Source organism: Antennarius striatus, chromosome 5 (assembly GCF_040054535.1).
Source record: "Antennarius striatus isolate MH-2024 chromosome 5, ASM4005453v1, whole genome shotgun sequence".
NCBI lineage: Eukaryota > Metazoa > Chordata > Actinopteri > Lophiiformes > Antennariidae > Antennarius > Antennarius striatus.
In genome coordinates, this window is record NC_090780.1 from 6,406,040 (window position 1) to 6,426,944 (window position 20,905).

The 20,905-nt window shown below is 43.0% G+C and overlaps 1 protein-coding gene across 4 annotated transcripts in view; it reads left to right on the forward strand.

Annotated features, from left to right (window-relative positions):
- Nucleotides 1–8,836: 8,836 nt before the first annotated feature.
- The window catches only part of chd6 (chromodomain helicase DNA binding protein 6), a 184,320-nt gene continuing 172,251 nt past the window's right edge, over nucleotides 8,837–20,905 (forward strand). For 2 of the 4 annotated variants that reach the window (XM_068315291.1, XM_068315296.1), the window contains exon 1: nucleotides 9,191–9,328. The gene's annotated coding sequence lies outside the window, so the exon portion shown is untranslated. Of the gene's footprint in view, nucleotides 8,944–9,190; nucleotides 9,329–19,006; nucleotides 19,064–20,905 lie in introns of those variants that run through there. The other 2 variants (XM_068315292.1, XM_068315293.1) reach the window with 2 other exon arrangements.

A 20,905-nucleotide genomic window follows, 5' to 3' on the forward strand; every position in this document is an offset into this window, starting at 1 on the left:
GATCATGAAAGACCCACAGAAGGGATCTACCCCATCCAACTGCCGGCCAATAACCTGTCTCTGTACAACATGGAAGCTCCTGTCAGGCATCATGGTGGCTAAGATGAGTAGGCACATGGATCAATATATGAGCGGGGTAGTAACACCAGGGGAGCCAAGCACCAGATACTGGTGGACAGAGCAGTACACAGAGACTGTAAGAATAGGCAGACCAATTTGTGCACCACCTGGATAGACTACCAGAAAGCCTACGATTCAATCCCACACACATGGATACTGGAATGTCTGGAACTGTAGAAGATCAACAGGACACTAAGAGCCTTCATCAAGAACTCAATGGGGAAGTGGAAGACAACCCTGGAGACTAACTCCAAGCCAATTGCCCAAGTTAACATCAAGTGCGGCATATACCAAGGGGATGCACTATCACCACTGCTGTTCTGCATAGGCCTGAACCCCCTCAGTCACATCATCACAAAGAGTGGCTACAGATACCAATTCCGAAGCGGGACAACAATCAGCCTTCTCCTCTACATGGATGACATCAAGCTGTATGCCAGGAATGAGCGAGAAATTGACTCACTGATCCACACCACCAGGATGTACAGCGACGACATAGGGATGTCATTCGGATTAGACAAATGTGGCCGAATGGTATCAAGAAGAGGCAAGATGATCAGAACTGAAGGGGTTGACCTACCAGGGAGCAGGATAGAAGACATCAAGGACAGCTACAAATACCTTGGAATCCCACAGGCTAATGGCAATCATGAGGAGGCTGCAAGGAAGTCATCCACAGCCAAATACCTCCAGAGAGTAAGGCAAGTCCTGAGAAGTCAGCTGTCATCCATGTAGAGGAGATGGCTGATTGTTGTCCAACTTTGGAATCGGTATCCGTAGCCACTCTTTGTGATGATGTGACTGAGGGGGTTCAGGCCTATGCAGAACAGCAGTGGTGATAGTGCATCCCCTTGGTATATGCCGCACTTGATGTTAACTTGGGCAATTGGCTTGGAGTTAGTCTCCAGGGTTGTCTTCCACGTTCCCATTGAGTTCTTGTTGAAGGCTCTTAGTGTCCTGTTGATCTTCTACAGTTCCAGACATTCCAGTATCCATGTGTGTGGGATTGAATCGTAGGCTTTCTGGTAGTCTATCCAGGTGGTGCACAAGTTGGTTTGCCTATTCTTACAGTCTCTGTGTACTGCTCTGTCCACCAGTAGCTGGTGCTTGGCTCCCCTGGTGTTACTACCAACTCCTTTCTGTGCCACGCTCATATATTGATCCATGTGCCTACTCATCTTAGCTGCCATGATGCCTGACAGGAGCTTCCATGTTATACTGAGACAGGTTATTGGCCGGTAGTTGGATGGGGTAGATTCCTTCTGTGGGTCTTTCATGATCAGGACTGTCCTGCCTTCAGTCACCATTCTGGGTGCGTCCCATCCCTTAGCAGCTGGTTCATCTGTGCTGCTAGACGCTCACGGAGTGCTGTCAGCTTCTTTAGCCAGTATGTATGGATCATATCCAGGCCCGGTGCTGACCAACTCTTCATCTTTGACATTCTTTCTTGGATGTCTGCCATTGAGATGGTTACTGGTTCATGTTCTGGGAGGCAGCTGTGGTCAGTCCTCAGGTCCACTAGCCACTGGGCATCGGTGTTGTGTGATGCTTCTCTTTCCCATATGCCCTTCCAGTATTTCTCCACCTCAGCTCCTGGTGGGTCTGGCCGGATGCTATTTCCCTGCCACTGAGAGTACACCTTTGCTGGTTGAGTGGAGAAGGTCTTGTTTGGTGTATCGCTTCAGTCGGGTAGCCAGAGCCGTTAGTCTCTTTTTGGCAGTTTTGAGTGCTTCAGGCATGGAGAGCTTGCTGTATTTCCTGGGTAGCCCTTTATTCACCATTTTTCCCTTCTGTAGCTCGGCTAGCTGGCTGACTTCTCTCCGTGTCGCCTTTATCTTGGCCTCTAACCATGGAGGGTATTGTTTGTTATGCCCTGTGTTGATCTTATATCCCAGCATCTCGAGGATTACTGTTGCTGTACTGTGGATCAGCTTGTTGGTCTCAGTTATGTTCCCTGTGGGGATGGTTCTTATTGTTCTTTTAGCAGATCTTCTGAAGGTACTTGACAACTTAGCTTCGGTATTTGTCGGAGGCTCCAGGTTTCCATTTGGGTCACGATCTTCCGTCTCAGGTCAGCAGCTCTTGTATTGAGGCTGTGTATGTCTCTATGTGCCTACTCATCTTAGCCACCATGATGCCTGACAGGAGCTTCCATGTTGTACAGAGACAGGTTATTGGCCGGCAGTTGGATGGGGTAGATCCCTTCTGTGGGTCTTTCATGATCAGGACTGTCCTGCCTTCAGTCAACCATTGCGTCCCATCCCTTAGCAGCTGGTTCATCTGTGCTGCTAGATGCTCATGGAGTGCTGTCAGCTTCTTTAGCCAGTATGTATGGATCATACTGGGGCCTGGTGCTGACCAACTTTTCATCTTTGACACTCTTTCTGCAACTCTTTCTGCCATTGAGATTGTTACTGGTTCATGTTCTGGGAGGCAGCTGTGGTCAGTCCTCAGGTCCACTAGCCACTGGGCATCGGTGTTGTGTGATGCTTCTCTTTCCCATATGCCCTTCCAGTATTTCTCCACCTCAGCTCCTGGTGGGTCTGACCGGATGCTATTTCCCTGCCACTGAGAGTACACCTTTGCTGGTTGAGTGGAGAAGGTCTTGTTTATTCTCCTGGCCTCTATCTCCTTGGTGTATCTCTTCAGTCGGGTATTTCAGTGCTGTATTTCCTGGGTACCCCTTTATTCACCATGTTCCCCTTCTGCAGCTCAGCTAATTTGGCTGACTTCTCTCCGTGTCGCCCTTATCTTGACCTCTAACCATCTCTTCCATGGAGGGTATTGTTTGTTATGCCCTGTGTTGATTTTATGTCCCAGCATCTCAAGGATTACTGTTGCTGTGCTGTGAATCAGCTTGTTGGTCTCAGTTATGTTCCCTGTAGGGATGGTTCTTATCGCAGCATTCACATCTTCTAGCAGATCTTCTGAAGGTACTTGACAACTTAGCTTTAGTATTTGTCGGAGGCTCCAGGTTTCCATTTGGGTCACGATCTTCCGTCTCAGGTCAGCAGCTCTTGTATTGAGGCTGTGTATGTCTCTTGGGGCTTGGTACCCAATCTCGGATTGTGGAGCGGTAGATATCCCCCCGCTGACCTGGCGTCCTGGCTCCCCCTTGCCGTAGCATTGTTGTAGTATTTCATCGATCTCTAGTTGTAGTATTTCATCGATCTATAGTCAAACCTTAAGGAACTTAAGCAGTTTTGTAAGGAAGAATGAGCAAATTTCTGTCTCAAGATGTCCAAAACTTATAGAGACACACCCAAAAACATTTGTGACTGTGATCGCAGCAAATGGAGGTTGTAGAAAATTTAATGTCAAAGGGGACCAATACTTTTCAGTTTTTTATTTGTAAAAACAACATAAAATGTTGATTAAATTTGGTTCCACTTCACGATTGTGTCTCACATGTTGTTGATTCTTAGAAAATATCTTCAATTTGTTATCTTTAAGTTTGAAACCTGATATATGTAAAATGTCAGAAAGTACTTGGGAGGACAATACTTTTGCGTATACATTTAAACACACACACACACACACACACACACACACACACACACACATATATATATATATATATACACAGTATATACTGTATATACATATTTACGTATACACCAAGAAAGTGATGGAGAAAAGAGGAAAAGAAAAGATTTTTTCTCCGTAAAAGCAAAGCAAGAGGTAATAGAAAAGCATGAAAAAGGGTTGATCTCGCCAAAGAATATGGCCGGAATGCATCTACAATTGCCACGTTATTAAAACAAAAGGAAGTTTAAGGAGTTTAAGCCATTGCGTGGGTGGTTGGAGAAGTTCAAAAGGAGGATTGGAAATCATTCTGTAGTTCGGCATGGTGAGGCAAGAGCGCATGAACCAAAGAGGGCAAAAAACAATAAGGACCGCAGTTAAAAGGTAAATGACCATCATTTTATTCTTTATTCTTTGTTTTTTACATTATGCACAACTCTCATTTATTGTGTAATAATCAAATTGTAACATGCATTTGTTACATGTTTTGATGCATTTTTAATGCTTTCTAAAACATTTATGTCTGAATTTTGGGGGGTTGGAACGGATTAGGGCATTTGCATGGAAAACGCGTCTCTACTTACAAAATTTTGTACTTGCGAAATTTCTTCCAGAACCAATTAATTTTGCAAGTAGAGGTACCACTGTGTGTGTGTGTGTGTGTGTGTGTGTGTGTCTATATATATATATATATATATATATATATATATATATATATATATATATATATATATATATATATATATATACACACAGGTATATATAAATAAATTTATTATGTTATTTATTTTTTTCTAGCACTGATTTGGCTGCAAAATACGCAACTGATTATCGGGCGACAGCTGCCAGGCAGCTAGTGCAGAACTTTGTGTATAATGTTCAATTAGAGGGGAGCAACAGAAATCAAAAAGCAGAGGAAGCTGCAGGTCCCACAGAGAAACAGCGGTGGCTAGACAAGGGAGCAACCAAGTCAAAACTAGATGGGATTTGGAGATCACAGGATGGTATGATAATAGCACCTTGTGCGCTATTACAAGTACTATGCCAAAAAAGTGTTTACAGGGGACATCATTCTGAAACCAGGCTTCAGAACATAATTCAGTTATAGTAAACTGGTGGGATCTGTACCTGAGTGACATTTGTAAATATTTTGTAAATATTTGTGAAATCTATCTGAAATTCAATCTAAAGTTGACACTGATGAGTAGAGAGTAGAGAATAGAGTATAACTTCATTTATCCCTTAAGGAGGTTCCGTTAGGGAATTTAATTTCTCCGTCGCACTCAGCACAGTGAGTACACAAAACACAGAAAAAGCACACAGAAAGCACCAGCATAGAAAGTAGTACAACACCCAATAGAAGGAGTAATAAATAACCCATCAAGAATTATAAATAGAAAATCATAAATAGGCATAGAAATAAAAAATAAACAGGCCTGGTTAATTATGGGTATACTTTACAGATTTACAATGTGTCCGAGGCTGAGGTGTCAACATTGTCACACCTGAGCTCATATGTCACAATTCTGGAGGACAGTCCAGTTTACATAGATGCTATTGGCATCCTACGTGGAGTTCCAGATGAGTATAAATTGACAAATCAAATTGCAGGTGACTGAGTAAAACACTGTTTGGATCACTCCCAATAAAAACATTGACGGGATTAATTATGTTCGTTACAACATTTGACAAATTTCACTAGAAACGGATTTGAAGCTGTATATTCTTAATGGTCTGCCACCTCATTAGTTACTTATCAAAATAGAATTGCTCTAGACTCTCTATTGGACAAAAAAAAGGGGTGTTTTTTTTCTGCGGACGTTGTCTTCCTTGCATTTGACAGTTGATCCTACGAAGTATCGATAGGGCGCTAGGCAGATTGGAAATGCTTCTCTCATACCAGATGGCAGAGCTGGAGACCCTATTGGTGCCCTACTCCAACGAGGGAAACACCACTGTCATTATCCATCCCTTTGCTGGAGAGGAGGACCAGCTTTAGTCAGGGTCTACAATTCACATTCACAATGTTGCTAATCTAACACAAGTTCATGTTGCTGCAGGGACAGTTTTGTTTGTAATTTTGTGCTCATTGCTGATGTGAGGGCTGGGGAGGTAAAAGGGTTGGTAATATTGTTTTAGCTACCACAGACCCTGATAATTAAGCTTTGCTGAGTCCCTAATGTTCATAGGGAAGATTAGTTTGCATTTTGTCCAGCTGAAAACACTTTGCTATAGACATTTCTACATTGTTACATACACTCCCCATTGCCTATGAAGCGGGGTGTACGCTAAGTCCTTTTGGGGGGGGGCGGGGGTCACATTCTCAGCAGTTGGAGTGAACATATAGGATACATATAGGCTCACTACACTGACTTTTGTGAGGTGACCCGGTTGGGCCACCTCAGCAGGGGGAGTTGTTGGGAATTTCCATTTAACAATGGAAGTGACCACAAAAACGCATCTGCTTACACAAACATAGATAGCACAACATTTAGTTCTTGTCTATCACATAATTTTCTGGACACAAATGTACAGCACAAGCACAGCACATAGATAACTTTAACTGATACATGTGAGGTTGAGACAGGTGGCTGGTGAGCTCATTCTTCAAAGATAGTCTAACCCAAACACTATAAAGATCACGGTAAATGAACATTCGGGGCTCTTCTCCAGAGGTTTGTAGCTGCGTCTGTTGGAGAGACCAGCGCTGTATCCTCACCAACTTTGTAAACTGCTGAACTTCTTCAGTAAACCCTTTTGGAATACTATTTGTTTCATCATTGAAGATACACCTCTCAACCGAAGAGGGTCTTGTTCAGAGCAAAACCCTAACAAACTGGTGCTGTAACCCCTGTGACCTGAGAGATATGGCATTCTCCATGAATGCAGCGCACTGTGAGACACAAAACTGCTTTAAGAGTGTGGGAAAAAGTAATACAGATAGAGGGTGGTTTAATATCAGTATGGGGAGATTTGATAAATGTTTATCATACATTCATTCATTTTCTGCCGCTTCATCCGCCGCAGAGGGTCACAGGGAGCTGGCATAGGGCATGAGGTGGGGGACACTCTGGGCACGACGCCAGTGCACTGCGGAGCCACACACAAAGACAGTCAACAATGCACACACACACTCCCTTCTACAGGCAATTGGGACCCGCCAATCAACCTGAAACGCATGCTTTTGGAGGTGGGAGGAAGCCAGAGAGCCCGGAGAGAACACACGCATACACGGGGAGAGCATGCAAACTCTGCACAGAGCGGGACTCAAACCCGGAACCGCCGTGTTGTGAGGCGATAGCGCTTCCCACTGTGCCACCCCCATAAATGTTTAAATTACCGTAAATAATAAAGTAGTTCATCGCTACATCGATTTGTTTTTGCGGCTGGTTCCTGGAACGCATTAACTGCTTCTCTTGCTGTGGTGTCATAAATGATTGTCATTTCAGTCGGTTTTGTTCCATGACGAAGTTGTGTGATGTCTATTAAAGGTGTGGCCGCAGGTTTTTTTGTGCAAGTGACAATAAAAGGAGTAAGGCTGACGCTTCTTCAGAAGTGATGGTTTTTGTCCCATTTGAGATATGTTATAAACGCCTCAGTCCAGAACGCTATATTGGTCAAAGTCTAAAGTCAAAGTTAAAGTCAGCTTTATTGTCAAATGTACCATATTTGCACGACATACAGCACAGATGAAATTGCAGTCCTCTCTGACCCACGGTAGACAGTACAACGGGGAGTACAACACAGGTAGTACAACACGGGACAACACAGGCCAGACAACACAGGCAGTACAACACAGGCAGTGCAACACAGGCAGGACAAGATAGGCAGTACAACACAGGCAGTACAACACAGGCAGTGCAACAAGCAGTACAACAGACAGTGCATCAGACAGTACAGCACGAAGTATAAGACAAACACAAGGGATGGTTAATATCTCTATACACTCTAATCTCATAGGGGAAGTGACTTGTGCGCAGTCCCTGAGTTGACGGGGGGAGGGAGAGATAGGTAGTTAGGTGCTGGGGGGAGTGCAGGGCAGTGTGAGAGTAGAGTTCAAGGCTATGGCAGGGGGCAGAGCAGGGAGGGAGTTGAGCCTCCTGACCACCTGGCGAAAGAAACTGTCCTTGAGCCTGCTGGTTCTGGCCCATAGACTCTGCAGTCTCCTACCTGATGGCAGCAGGTTGAAAAGGCTGTGAGAGGGGTGGGTGGGATCACCTGCAATGCTGATGGGTTTGCAGGTGAGGTGGGTCTTATAAATGTCTGGAATGTCTTGGTGGCAGCAGTGGGAGCAGCTTACAGTATTATGGGATGTATTTATGCAAGTTTGACTAAGATGGGACATCCCTGAAGGCCTAGGTGTAAAATGAGTGGCCCGTCAAAGGTTGTATTTAACCCTAAGAACACAAACCCATTTAACCTTCAATGAAAATTATGTGGGTTATGCATGAACCAAGTGGACCACATAGAACAGGGACATTCAATGTGTGTGTTACACAGGTGTCACAGTGGGTTAATTGACTTTGGCTCAAAATGATTCAGATATCTTCATTAGGTTTAGTTACGTCTCACACAACGTCACATTTTATTGGAATTACAGATTTATGTAAACCCACATGAAAAACGTGTCCTTATCACCCTGTAGGCCAAACGTTTGACTAAATCGAACATCAGGGAAACCCAACCAAAATGAAAAATACGTGGAATGTCTTATTTGCTTCATTCTGCCACTCAACCCTGGCAATGATGAAGTTAAAAACGGTGTGAAGGGTGGCAGTATTAAGAAGAAACCCATTGGAAACCTTGTTGTGTTGGTTTGGGTGAAGAACTCTCTTTCCGTTCTGGACAACAGGAGCCAGTCGTGCTGTGCAACCACAAGCTTCCCTGGTACCGAACGACTCCTCTTCGAACCTGCGGTAAGGACAGAACGACACGGTAACTTAGGAAAAAAAAGAAGCCGACTGCGTGAGGCTCACATTGATGTGAATCACCAGGAAAGGAAAAACACACACGCACAATACACAATGGTGTTGCCTGGGGCTGCCGCGATAGCTCTCAGACAAACCCGAGAGAGACTCGCTCTATTCGCTTGCTTGACAGCTGCGGGGCCAATGAAAATATGCACGAGGCCAGCTGCGCGCGACTGTAGCCAATGGAAGAATGTGAAGCGCTAAGCTGCTCTGGACTCAGATGGTACTGCTAGGGTGGATGCAGCAGCAGGCACACCGCCGCCGCCGCTGCGAAACTTGTATCAAAATAGGAACTGTTCGTGTTTGGCAACCTTAGTGGCCGTTTCAGGTAAGAAGCGCCCTTCAGAATCTCCGCATACGGCTCAGCTGCATTAAAACGAGTGCGTCAGGAGAAGATGTGAGAAATGTGTGCAGTGGTAGGAGTCTTGCGTGCAAAAGAAGACACCCAGCGTTGCTACATTTACGTGGATTAAATAGATATAGCACGGAGTTCCACCCGTTCTACCCCCTCCCCGTCATTCGTCCTCCTCCTCCTCCTTCTCCTCCCTCTCCCGTCCTCCACTCACCCCCTTCCCCCGCCTGCTATTTTTATGCATTTTTCTAAACTGTCATGGCGATTTTTTGTGTCCTTGGAAATAAAGACCGCCAGTGTTTTTTGTGCTAACTGGGAGGTAGTGTCGTCGGTGAGAGCTTGGGTCCAGTGTCCGGAGCAGGTGAGCAGCTCAGAAAGGGGGGATAACGCAGTCGAGATGTTCCTGAGAAGGAGTTTGAGAGACTGACCACACGTGTAGAGGCTGTGAGAATGCACTTATGACAGCGATGCAGCGATGTCATAGTGCTAGCGGTTAAAGCTAGCCCGTAACAACGGATGCTAATTAAAAATAAAACACGGTGTGTCGTGTTGTCTGTGGGTGTGTGTCGTAATTTTCTCTCTCTCAGGCAACCGTTTTTCCCACTAGGGGCTTGTTTTTTTCCTCCCACAGCAATACCAACTTGAATCTATTCAATGGCTTGCTACATTGGAGCTAACAGTGGGTTAGCCCTGTGTATGTTAGCGCCGTTCCAGTCAAAATCTCGTAGAGAAGACGGGTTAGCTAGGTTGTTTGACTGTTAACGACTAGCACTAATCATGAGTCATGAAATAACCCTCTCCATACTATTTGGCATGAGTAGATGTAATTGGTGGAGTTGTGAGATGATAGGATTGCAACATTGTAGAATTGTGAAGACAACCACTCAACACTGCAGAGGTTTCCAGATAGATGTAAACTTCAGGGTCAGTACTGTGGACAGGACGTCTTGTCCATGTCTGATGATGTCCTCAGCATCTCCCTCTACACGTTGTCTGTACATGGCATACTCACGAACACAATCTGTAGCTGCACATTCAGTGTAACCTGAAAGTAGTACCTGTGGTTTGTGAGGATCTCAAAGGTTGTTGATTCCAGGCTCATGACCACCTTGGTTCCAGAATCGTGCAGTTATAGTGCTTAATCAGCAGGAGGCACAGCTAGCCCGTGTTTCAACACTTCCAAACTTTTTGCTTTAATTCAGGAGCTGCATCCAGAATTTTATTTGAAGATCGAATGCATCCCAGCAGTGTGACAAGATCTGTCCCATTTCAACAAGTCCTCCTATCCTAGTATTGTTCAAATTGATCCCAAACTTCATTGTGGAGCAACATGTTCATATCTTTTTTTCTAGGGTGCTCCAGAAGAACGTACTTCCTCAGCGATTGATGTATGAAACAGGGGACATTTAATGTACACAGACACATTTATAACTTATGGCTGAAAACAAAAAGTTTTAGTAAGTGATTGTTCCACCAAGTATTCTAAATAGTTAAAAGGACAATTTGCATTTTCTGAATTAGTAACATAGAAAAAACCCAGGTCTGTTAACTGGACTGTCAGTTCATTGTGTTCGTTGTGTGCGTGCCTCTGCTTTTTTTGTTTCTCTTTTTGAAGAGCATGTTTATTTTCTTCATTAAGTAAAGTTTTCTTTACAATCAGAACTCATTTATACATTACACCTGTTTTTAAATAATATTCTCAAGTGATAAGATAATAAGGTAAGATAATAATCCTTTACTGTCCCACAGTGGGAAAATTTGTGACAAATATAGAAAATCATTTCAAATTTTTAAAAAACGTCGTGCATGCAACTAAGAAATTATAAGTATGTGCAAGTTGTCAAGTACTTTTTTGGGAGGTGAGCATTTTTGTCTGCATCTTTAGATTGGCCAGCTGGAGAAACTGTGACAGATAATAGGGAAAAGGAGCTGGAGGTTATCCTCCAGCAATGGTTCTGGAATGGGAAACAAGCCCATGGCTGCCACATGCAGTGTTGTGCCTATATCACTGAAATTTCTGTGCCCCATTTCTTTTGGTCTGTTAAAGAGCCAGTGGTTGAAATTAAGCAAGGTAAATACAGCCACATGCTCAGAGATGATGCTTGCCCTGCACTTTGATGAAGTGTTTGCTAATTAAGGACTTTCTTATCTTATCATTAGGCCTAAATAAATATCATGGTTTTAGCTCAAGACTGGCTAATGTAGATTTATTTACTTTGTTAAAAAGCCGCTCTACACCTGCTGACCCTACTGACTGCAGTCAGATTTAAGCATACCTTTCAGATTTTTTCCATTTCACATGTCAACTGTCTGTGTATCAGTGAGTGAGGGACTAACTTAATGATCACGAAGCTTGTGCTTTAACAACTTCACTGAAGCATTTTATTTTCTGTCGGCTATTATTTTGAACAAAAGTTAGCTAATTTAGGGGCACAAAATACTCGCCATGTGACCACCACACTACTTTGATTGTTTAACCAGTTAAATGCCAATTATTGTAAACATTACCTTATGTTCGATTCTGTTCTTGGACCTAGATACATAAGCTATTGGGTGTTTTTGGTTAAGCTGTTCTGTTATGATACGCATGATACAGACACTGCTCTGTGTGTTCTACATAGTTTGTAGTGATCCCACACTTTGCTGTGGAAACATTGTCTTTTCTTCTCTGGTGTATGCTGTGTGTGTGCCTCTGCATTTTTTGTTCTCCTCCACCATTACTATACTAATTACTTTGCAGGCCAAACCTTTTCTTCATGACATCTGAGCAACAATGGAAGCTAGTGTGTGCACCACAGAAATAACTGTCCTTGTGAAACCAAGTGTGCTACATACTAGCATTGATATTTTGCTATCAATGCTAGAAATATTTTGTATTGCCAACAGTCACTGTTGCTACTAATGTTACTGTTGCACCAAGGCTTTGACCATGATGATCATGATCTATTCAGCTTCAGCTGTCAATATTACGAGGTAATGTCACAGTGCTTTGTGATGCTAGGGTATAAACAGTAAGACCAGGTGAAAATCAGTGTTGAAGAGTCTAATTTTACAGCTTTAATTTGTGCTGGCCTTGGAGGATGCAACCCTACAATTGGATTCGCAGCTTCATAGTTGGTCTAGCTCAGGGATCGGCAAATGCGGCTCAACGACCAACGCTCGTCGTGGGGGGCTTGGAGGGGTCCGGGGGACCTCCCCAGGGAAATCTCTTAGAAAATGGGGTTGTTTTCCTGCATTCTGAGTGCAAAATCTTCCGTTCAGTTTACCTACAAAAATACACTAAAGTCAACAGTTCAAGCTTAACTATCTTTATTTCTGTCCTACTTTAGCAGGTATAAATGTGAGATTTGACAATTGAAAACTTCCATTCACTATGTGAAGATAGTCATACAAAATATTACTCAATGTTCACTTGTAAGTTTTACTTAGACTAGAAGACATTTTAACTTTGACCACCACCAACACCATTGGTATGCCATAGTTTATTTTATTTTATTTTTTTATTTCAATAACATGATTATTCATTTCAATTTAAAAAGGCATGAAAAATAACAAGCGAGGGGAATATTTACATGCATTGCTGGTTTTTCCTGCCGGTCATAGGTATCAAAAATCTAAGACTACAAACAAGTATTGATAATATCTTTCATTTACCTTCTGATTGGTCTGTCACCACTCCTCCCCCCTCTCAGCATTCACCATTTGTTTATTAATGAGGACTTTAACTCTACTATAAAACACTGGATTCTTTTGATCGATCGTCCTCGCCTTGTTGTACACGAATTCGCATGTTCAGCTTGTAAAAAAACAATATTTTTGTTTTTCATTGGAAGAGAGGAGGTCATGACCCGAATGCATATTTAATGATCGGGAGCGTTCGGGTCACTTCAGCTATTTCCGTCGGCATGCTTCGGCTAAATTCCGTCGGCATGCGGAAATAGCGTTGCTATTTTCGCGATCGCCGCTTGCTAGCGGGAGTAGCGGCGCTAGCACCACTCGCGAAAGGAAATAGCCTAGTGGAAATAGCGAGCGCCACTAGCGAGCGAAAAAGTTGTAAGTTTTAGCCTTTTTTCTGTAAAAATAAGAACGCCACTGTGGCTACTCAGTCTAAAAACCTTGTAGCCAATCTGGAATTTACTTCGCCTGTGGCGAATGGCTAGCGCAAGCCCAGGATGGGGAAATTACTTTTTCACTCAGGTGCTGTACATTTGTGTTGTTTGCAATTAGTGTGTACAGGCCCCTGAAACACAACCACAGCACACAAGGGGCCTGTAAGAATGCAATTAGTACACATAACACACAACATCAAACAGTACATGGGGAGGCAGAGTGACGGATAGCGACTTTCGGGGTGCGCCCCAATTGAGCAGCTTGTAGGAGGAACGGCGCTTTGCTCAAGGGCGCCTCGGCAGTGGCTGGAAGGTGGGCTGACACCTCCCACCACCAGCTCACACTCCAAAGGATGTCCTGGTGGGAGTGGCTGGGCTTGCACTAGGAGCTAGTATGACTAAGCCACTGTGTAAAAGAATTGAGCAAGCCACAAAAAGCCACATTCTGTGTCCAAGACAGTGGCGCAGTGCGCGGACGACCTACGCTCATTGCGGGGGGCGTCCGGGGGGCCTCCCCCGGGAAATGTTTTAGAAAATGGGGTTGTTTTCCTGCATTCTGGTGCATTCTGAGGACAAAATCTTCTGTTCAGTTTACCTACAAAAGTCAACACTAAAGTCAACAGTTCAAGCTTAACTAGCTTTATTTCTGTCCTACTTTATGCAGGTATGAATGTGAGATTCAACAATTGAAAACTTCCATTCACTATGTGAAGATACAACCATACAAAATATTACTCAATGTTTACTTGTAAGTTTTACTTAGACTAGAAGACATTTTAACTTTGACCACCACCAACACCATTGGTATGCCATAGTTTATTTATTTATTCTAAGTCAACAACATGATTTTTCATTTCAATTTAAAAAGGCATGAAAAATAGCAAGCGAGGTGAATACATATTTACATGCATTGCTGGTTTTTCCTGCCGGTCATAGGTATCAAAAGTCTAAGACTACAAACAAGTATTGATAATATCTTTCATTTACCTTCTGATCGGACTGTCACCACTCCTACCCCCTCTCAGCATTCCCCATTTGTTTATTAATGAGGACTTTAACACAAACTCTACTATAAAACACTGGATTCTTTTGATTGATCGTCCTCGCCTTGTTGTACACAAATTTGCGGGTTCAGCTTGTAAAAAAACAACATTTTATTTATCATTGGACGAGAGGAGGTCATGACCCGAGTACATATTTAATGATTGGGATCAGGTCAGTACGGCTATTTCCGTCAGCATGCTTCAGCTAAATTCCGTCGGCATGCGGAAATAGCGAGCGCCGCTAGCGAGCGAAAAAGTTGTAAGTTTTAGCCTTTTTTCCGTAAAAATAAGAATGCCACTATGTTTACACAGTCTAAAATCCTTGTAGCCAATCTGGAATTTACTTCGCCTATGGCGAAGTGGCGAATGGCCCAGAGTGGGACTCAAACCACCGATGGCTGGGTGATTTGTCTTCAAGACATCTGCTCTACCGCTGAGCCACTTCCATCCCTAAACTCATTCATTAAAATAATGAAAACGGAGATGAAAGTTGAACATGCTTCTCTCTGCAAAGACAGTGATGGAAAGAACATGCAACATTACCAATCAGCAAATCAAGGACATTAATTCAACTCCGGTGTACTTAATTAAACGTGATGAGTCCTGTGATGTTATCGATACTGAATAGACACTGCTTTTGTGCAGGTATGTAAACTCCGACAAGCCGCAAGAAGAAACGATGGAATTAATAGCACTGCTTGTTTTGAACATGTTGCCTAAACATGCTCAAGAAAAGTCCCCAGAAGCGGAAACTGTGTTGTCATTTGATCTCAATCTGATTGTATTCATCAGGGATGTACAGCGAGGCTCTCTCACCTTCCCTCCCTGAAAGAGTCCAGAGACGTTCATCACCATCACACACTGAACAGGGATTACTGAATTTAGGAGTGATCATCGCTATATGAGCTGCATTTGGGATTATATTTAACAAGTTCATCAATGCAACAAAACATAATACAGTAATAAAGTAATGGAAGGTAAACTTAAAGCACCAAATATAGTACAACAGAGTAGTCATGTGGGGCGTCATTCTCTCCAAATGCGCTGCATGGAAAAGAAATAATCATGAATCTCATGTATTTGTAGGCTAGTTAATCAATTTGATAGTAGGCTAATGTAGACACTTAGAGCTTGTGTCGCCTTCATATAAGGCTTATAATTTTTTTGCGGCTCCCAATTTGTTGATTTTAGTTTTTTTGTTCCAATTTGGCTCTTTGAATGTTTAAAGGTCCCATATTATGCTTTTTTTAATTGATGTCATTCAGCTGCCAGATGTGTTCTACACTGTATTTGAAATGTCTTGCCTCAAAGTGATCCGTGGTCCTCAATATCTTTCACTGAATATTGATAAATCCTTTGGAAGGTCTATGTAATGGGGCGTAGCTCTCAGCTCCGTCTCTCCTCCCCCTTCTGAGTCTTCACTGTCTCCCTCCCCCCTCTGAGCTGACCAATCAACACTGCCCTCCCCCGCGCGTTCATGTGCGTTTGTTTACCACTCGAACGCGCCTGCATTACTGATCAATTGCCATTGTCTGCAAGTTTTTAACTTTCAGTAACTTCACCGCTACATATTTCGCTCTAATTCTCGTGTTTTGCACTGTTGTTTTTCATGATATAACGGCTGATTTTTTTGGCGTGGACGTGCTTACTCAGTCTGCTGAACAAAGGCTCGTGGCTCACTGTGTAAACATGATCAGACCTGCCGGTGAGATAATTACACTGTGTTTCTGAAAATCTTTATGGACAACGAGAGATCATGGATAACAAAGGAGCTAAGCTAAGGCTAACTAATGAAACATGGGATTTTACCAGTAAGACCAAATTTTTCTGTTGTTCTCATGCGCGCACGTCCATGTGTGTGTGGATACATGCAGCTCTCCGATCACTTACAAGAGCTAAAGCTGCTTTCATTCACCAAAAAACAGACAATTGTTCTGAATTAGTAATTAATTTGTAACTGGTTATGTGTTCGCTGTGATGCTGGGGATAGCCTCGGGTGGACACACACACACACACACACACACACACATAGACCGACTGCTAACTAGTTAGCCAAATACTAGATGAATTCAACAGCTTATGAGGAACTTTCAGTGTGTAGCTCTGATCCAGATCGTTACCACACACCGCTACTGTAGCCTGATCACGAACCACACAGACACACGCGTGCTCGTGCGCACACGTGCTCACACACGCTCACACACATGACTAAAGTGGACCTCTAACTAGTTAACCAAATGCTAAATGAGTCCAACAGCTTGTCAGTGTGTAGCTCTGAGCTAGCTATTGTGTGGTAATACACAATGCTACCATAGCCTGAACGAACTCCCCCTTCGGGGACTGCCACGCCCTTATGCATGTCAGCCAATCAATATCGTCAATCACAGAGCTCAGTCTGTGATGTGTATTACGTCACGAAATCAAAATTACGTCACAAAAATTCTTCTTCTTTTCCTTTCGGCTTTTTCCTTCAGAGGTTGCAACAGCGAATCAGTTGCCTCCATCTAACCCTGTCTTCTGCATCCTCTTCTCTCACACCAACTACCTTCATGTCCTCTTTCACTACATCCATAAACCTCCTCTTTGGTCTTCCTCCACCCATTCCATCCTCTAGGCCTCCTGCCTGGTAGTTCAAAACTCAGCATCCTTCTACCAATATATTCACTATCTCTCCTCTGGACATGTACAAACCATCTCAGTCTGGCCTCTCTGACTCCAAAACCTCTAACATGTGCAGTCTCTCTGATGTACTCATTCCTGATCCTATCCTTCCTGGTCACTCCCAAAGAGAACCTCAGTATCTTCATCTCTGCTACTTCCAACTGTGCCTCTTGTCTTTTCCACAGTGACACTGTCTCTAGACCAAACATTGGTGGTCTCACCACAGTTTTATTTTTTTGTATACCTTTCTTTTCATTTTAGAAACTCTTCTATCACACATCACACTTGACACTTTCCTCCACCCATTCCATCCTGCCTGTACACGCTTCTTCACTTCTTTTCCACACTCTCCATTGCTCTAGACTGTTGACCGTAAGTACTTAAAATCCTCCACCATCATGATCTCTTCTCCCTGTAACCTCACTCTTCCACTTGGGTCCTTCTCATTCACACTTATTTACTCTGTCTTACTGTGGCTAACCTTCATTCCTCTCCTTTCCAGGACAAACCACCACCTCTAGCTTCTCCTCCATCTGTTCCCTGCTCTCACTGCAGATCACAATGTCATCTGCAAACATCATAGTCCATGGAGATTCCTGTCTAACCTCGTCTGTCAGCCTGTCCATCATCATAGTGAACAAGAAGGGGCTCAGAGATGATCCCTGATGCAGTCCCACCTCCACCTTGAACTCCTCTGTCACACCTACAGCACACCTCACCACTGTCTTACAGTCCTCATACATGTCCTGCACCGTTCTAACATACTTCTCTGCCACTCCAGACTTCCTCATACAATACCACAGTTCCTCTCTGGGCACCCTGTCATAAGCTTTCTCCAGATCTACAAAAACACAATGCAACTCCGTTTGGCCTTCTCTGTACTTCTCTATCAACATCCTCAAGCAAATCCTGCATCTGTAGTACTCTTTTTTGGCATGAAACTATACTGCTGCTCACAAATGCTCACTTCCGCCCTTAGTCTAGCTTCCACTACTCTTTTCCATAACTTCATTGTATGGCTCATCAGCTTTATTCCTCTGTAGTTGCCACAACTCTGCACTTCTCCTTTTTGCTTAAAAATGGCCACCAGCACACTTCTCCTCCATCCCTCAAGCATCTTCTCACTATCTAAGATCCTGTTGAACAACCCAGTCAGAAACTCTACTGCCACCTCTCCTAGACACTTCCAAACTTCTACTGGTATATCATCAGGACCGACTGCCTTTCCACTCTTCATCCTCTTCAATGCCCCCCTCACTTCATCCTGACTAATCTATGCTACTTCTGGTCCACCGCAGTCACCTCTTCTAGTCTTTGTTCTCTCTCATTTTCCACTTTCATCAACTCTTCAAAGTACTCTTTCCATCTTCCCATCACATTACTGGCACCTGTCAATAGACTACCATCCCTATCCTTAATTACCCTAACCTACAGCACATCCTTCCCATCTTTGTCTCTTTGTCTTGCTAACCTGTATAGATCAGTCTCTCCCTCCTTACTGTCCAACCTAGCATACAAGTCATCATAAGCCCCTTGTTTGGCCTTTGCTACCTCTACCTTCACCTTACGCTGCATCTCCCTGTACTCCTGTCTACTCTCCTCAGTCCTCTCGGTGTCCCACTTCTTCTTAGCTAACTTATTTCTCTGTATACACTTGTGTACCTCCTCATTCCACCACCAAGTCTCCTTATCAACTTTCCTTCCAGATGACACACCAAGTACTCCCCTACCTGTCTCCCTGATCACATTAGCTGTAGTTTTGCAGTCATCTGGAAGCACCTCCTGACCACCCAGAGCCTGTCTTAACTTAAAAGTGTGATTTTCATAATAAGACTCCTTTAAATGGGTATAGCTGGCAACTAGACCAGGGGTTGCCGACACCTGGTCTAGCTGCATTGTCTTTAAAATGGCCATGGTGTGTTCGTTTTGGAATACCTCATTTTTCATTTAGTCGCACTAGCATGTCGTGCATTTGCACATAGTAATACATTTTAAGCATGTGGGTCATATGACAGACAGGCTCAGGATCCCACTCAATCACTGGACTGTACACAGTGTCACTGACATGTCATGTTGGCTGTACATCCTTGTTAGAAAAGTTTAACAGAACTATCTTGAAAACATTTACGCAAAATAAAGACATTTGTTTTCATGTCCTAAGTAACCTGTTTTTATGTTTATTGGCTAAGTGAATTCTCTGAGACATTTCATTTCCTGTTTCTGTAGGAGCAGAGGGGAGCTGACGTTGGCTCTGGGCTTGCACTAGGAGCTAGTATGACGAAGGTACTGTGGCTCATTGTAAAATAATTGAGCAAGCCACAAAAAGCCACACTCTGTGTCCAAGACAGTGGCGCAGCACGCGGACGTCCAATGCTCATTGCAAGGAGGCGTGGGGGTTTCCTCCCCCGGGAAAGTTTTTAGAAAATGGGGTTGTTTTCCTGCATTTTGGTGCATTCTGAGGGCAAAATCTTCTGTTCAGTTTACCTACAAAAATACACTAAAGTCAACAGTTCAAGCTTAACCATATTTATTTCTATTCTACTTTATGCAGGTATAAATGTGACATTCAACAATTAATAACTTGCATTCATCATGTGAAGATACAGTCATCCAAAATATTACTCAATATTTACTTTTACTTAGATTAGAAGACACTTTAACTTTGACTTAGACACTTTAATTTTAATAAATTTGATTCTTGTTATAACTCAATGCTTACTTGTAAGTTTTACTTGGATTAGAAGACATTTTAACTTTGACCGTCACCACCACCAACACCATTGATATGCCATAGTTTAGTTTAGCTTTTGTTTTCTTAATTCGATAACATGATTTTTCATTTCAATTTAAAAAGGCATGAAAAATGGCAAGCGAGGTGAATATACATTTACATGCATCGCTGGTTATTCCTGCCAGTCATAGGGATCAAAAGTCAAAGACTACAAAAAAATATTGATAATATCTTTCATTTACCTTCTGATCGGTGTGTCACCACTCCTACCCCCTCTCAGCATTCACCATTTGTTGTTCGATTAGAGTTTTAACACTACTATATAACACTGGATTCTTAATTTCTTTCGATTGATCGTCCTCGCCTTGTCAACAATTCGCGGGTTATCTTGTAAAAATAGAATCTTTGTTTATCATTGGACGAGTCATGAGAGGAGTGCATATTTAATGATCGGGAGCATTTGGGTCAGTTCGGCTATTTCCGTCTGCATGCTTCGGCTATTTCCGTCGGCTATTTCCGTTAAAATGCTGTTTCCTTGCTAGCGCCGATGGAAACGGCGGTGCTACCGAGAGAACGTTTGTCATCGCTCGGGGATTTTTGCGAGTCCAAAAATGTTTCAGCCTCTTTTCCTAAAAATACAAATGCCACTGTGGCTACACAGGTAAAAAACCTTGCAGCCAATCTGGAATTTACTTCGCCTATGGCGACGTGGCGAATGGCTAGCCGAAGCCCAGTGGCTGTGTGTGTTTGTGTGAGTCTGTGAGTGTGTGTATTGATGAAAATAAAGTATAAGTGGTCCTCCTCACAGTATTTTGCATATGTCAATGTTTTTATTAAATTATCAGTCTCTCAGTATTGGTGTCTTGGCAAAATCATGTATTGATCATTTGTGGCAATTTTCCACTTGTTCGGTGGATTTTTGCTGATTTAAAGTAAATTACCTTCTTGGATGAATGACAATTTGCTGAGTCTGGACATTTCCATTTAGTTGCGCCAACATAACATTGGATAAGCAACTGAAGAGAAGATCTTAGTTATTCATTTATTTCAGGCAAGGCAAGGAAAATCAAAACAAAGAACAAACAAAAACAACAACAACAAACAAAATAATTAAATAAGCAAATAATAAGCAAAGATCATAACTCAACAATACAATTCTGCCTGAAAGGGAGTGGGAAGAAGAAAACCTATGTACAGTATTTTTCGCACTATTAGGCGCACTGGACTATAAGGCGCACCTTCAATAATTTGTTTTATAATTTATTTCATGTATAAGGCGCACTAGATTATAAGGTGCACACAATTTAAAAAAAAAAAAAATTTGATAAACTGCAGTGGCTGTAGTTGCGCAATCCGTCCACTAGATAGAGCCGTCCTGCTCAGGCAGTAGTGAT